The 2,681-nt window shown below is 51.6% G+C and overlaps 1 non-coding gene across 1 annotated transcript; it reads left to right on the forward strand.

The window, feature by feature from the left end:
• The first annotated feature begins 1,536 nt into the window (after positions 1–1,536).
• TRNAN-GUU (transfer RNA asparagine (anticodon GUU)) lies at positions 1,537–1,609 on the forward strand. The gene has a single exon. It is a non-coding gene; the product is annotated as a tRNA-Asn (tRNA).
• The last annotated feature ends 1,072 nt before the right edge of the window (positions 1,610–2,681 follow it).

Genomic DNA, 2,681 nt, shown 5'->3' on the forward strand with positions numbered 1-2,681 from the left:
TTTTTTTTTTAAAGATTTTATTTATTTATTTGAGAGAGAGAGAATGAGAGACAGAGAGCATGAGAGGGAGGAGGGTCAGAGGGAGAAGCAGACTCCCCGCCGAGCAGGGAGCCCGATGCGGGACTCGATCCCGGGACTCCAGGATCATGACCTGAGCCGAAGGCAGTCGCTTAACCAACTGAGCCACCCAGGTGCCCCTGCCTTTTCAACTCTTTCGATCTGGACTACACACTCGATCCCAGATCGATCACACTGGGAGTTTTGGGGGTGAGGCGCTGGCATTGGTATTTTAAAAAAATCTTCCGGGTGAGCTGAGTGGGTGTCCAGGGCTGAGAACCACCAGATGGATCCCTGTGATTCCAGCTTCAGAGGAAGAAGGGAATCCTTGGTCCTCTGCCTATTTCAAGAGAAGCAGAATTCTCCTTGATCTTCCCTCTTCTGTCTTAGGGATTGGAGCAGATTCTAGATACCCGACTGCCTCTTGTATGCAGGGGACAGAGTTACTGTGTGTTAAAACCCCTTTTTCCTCATGGACTTGGCATTCCTCCCTCTTGCCTCCATGGAACTGGGGTAGAACGATGGTAGGGTTTTCTTTCTTTCTTTCTTTTTTTTAAGATTTTAGTTGTTTGAGAGAGAGTGAGAGAGAGAGCACGAGTGGGGGAGAGGGGCAGAGGGAGAGGCAGAAGCAGGCTCCCGGCTGAGCAGGGAGCCTATACGGGGCTCAATCCCAGAACCCCGGGATCATGACCTGAGCCGAAGGCAGACGCTTAACCTGCTGAGCCACCCAAGCGCCCCTAGAATGGTGGTAGTTTTGCACATCTTCTGGCACACACAATTTAGTACTCTTGTATCTCTGTTCTTCCAGCCCCATGGCTGGCAGGGGTGTGGTATTGTACCAAGATACCAAGATTCGGGTTGGGCGTGAGAGGGATGGGGACACCCCCCCACCAGGACTGGCCTGCTCCAGCACCCCGCCAGTCCTGCCCCTTCATCCAACAAGATGAAACCTTGTTCTGGTGTCGCTGCCCCCAAGCAGTCCTGCAGCCTCTGCAGTAAATCGCTCCGAGGGGAAGCTTGCCATCTCCTTCAGCTGCTGCTTCCAGATTGGAGAAGTGTGGGGAGTCAAATTCACCCTGGATCACATCAGAATAGCACAGCTCTTCACTCAGGTGATTCTCCTCCTCCAGATGTCCGTTTAACCTCTGCGTCTGCGAGAGCCTCCCTGACCCCCATGTCATGCCGTGCCACCCAATTGCCCACCTCCCCCACCCCCGCTGCTTAGAGTGCCGAGCTGTTACCTCTGTGAACTTACTACAGTTGGTCATTGTGTTTTCTTGGTTCCCTTTGATAAGCTCCGTGAGGGCAGGGACCAAGCCTGTTGTATTCCTGGCAAGAAATAGATGTCGCACTCGTATCCCGTGGTTTGAGTTAATGAAGGGACGATCTACAGGGGTGTGGGCAGGTTTAAGGGACTCAGTGTGGGGTGGTGTAGCACCCCGGGGCTAGCAGCATTAAGAAGCTGTTATGGGGGCGGGTGCCTGTCTGGCTCAGTCAGTAGAGCGTGTGACTGTTGATCTCAGGGTCACGAGTTCGAGCCCCGTGTTGGGTGTAGCGCCTGCTTAAAAAGAATGAAGGAATAAATTAATCATAAAAATAAAAGAAGCTGTCACTAAGCAGTGGCTGATGGCAGAGGGAGGGAGTGGTACTGGAACCTGGGGGGAGCGGTGGGGAGAGGGCCACCTGGCAGGAACTGAGGCTTTCCGTCAAGTTGCCTGTAGTACCTTGGCAAATATGGTGATCTCACTCTGCCCCCACCTTCTGGGCTCTGATCGGCTGAGGCTAACTGGAAGCCAGAGGGGAAGGGAGTTTGTGGATGCCTTTCACTAGGGTCATCCTCTTAGGGTGTGGGGCAGAGTGGAGAAGGGAGCAGGAGGACCCGGAGGGACCTGTAGAAGAGAGCCCACATTCGCTGTTGTCTGCCTGGAGCCTGGCACGGTGCCTGGCACACAGCAGATGCTTCTTATGGGTGTGTTGAACTGGTTGATTGTGACTCTGTATTGAAGAGAATGGTCAGGCTGCCTGGTTCAGCTTCCAGGTCATGCTATCGACCTTCACATAATGCAGTCCTGTGACCCCTCTCCAAGCTGGTCGTGGTTTTTCTGAGTGTACTCACGATAGTTATGTCCCTCTAAAGCGTGTGGTCTAGGTGCGGTCTCCTTGGCACGGAGCCACAGGATTGTCCCTCTGTAATTTCTCTGAATACAGCCTGAGATCCTGGTATATATTGGGGGATATGTCATGATGTCTCCTTGCTATCAAGTGAAATCCCTCCACACTCCCATGAGCTGCCAAGTCTGTAAATTCAGTTCCAGGATATGGGTCTGCTTTGGACACTGTCTCACTGGTGATTATGCTCTCAACCTAGATCAAGGATGACAAACACCAAGCAAAGCGAACGTCCGTGGCAGACATTATTAATCACTCATGGTTGCTCTTCTATTGCACCTCTGAATCCTTCTCAACACAGCGCTGAGGCAGTCACTACCAATCTGCTGGAGGAGTGGGAGATAAAACCTGTTTGATGTTTTTGTCCTAGGTATTCTTTGTTATTTGGGAAATGAAGGATGGAAGTAGAAAGCCAAATATCTTAATGGGCAAGAAAGTGTTTTCTTTTTTTTTTT

The sequence above is a fragment of the Leptonychotes weddellii genome, unplaced genomic scaffold (genome assembly GCF_054177405.1).
Source record: "Leptonychotes weddellii isolate Sample4059 unplaced genomic scaffold, ASM5417740v2 HiC_scaffold_22749, whole genome shotgun sequence".
In the NCBI taxonomy this organism is placed as follows: domain Eukaryota; kingdom Metazoa; phylum Chordata; class Mammalia; order Carnivora; family Phocidae; genus Leptonychotes; species Leptonychotes weddellii.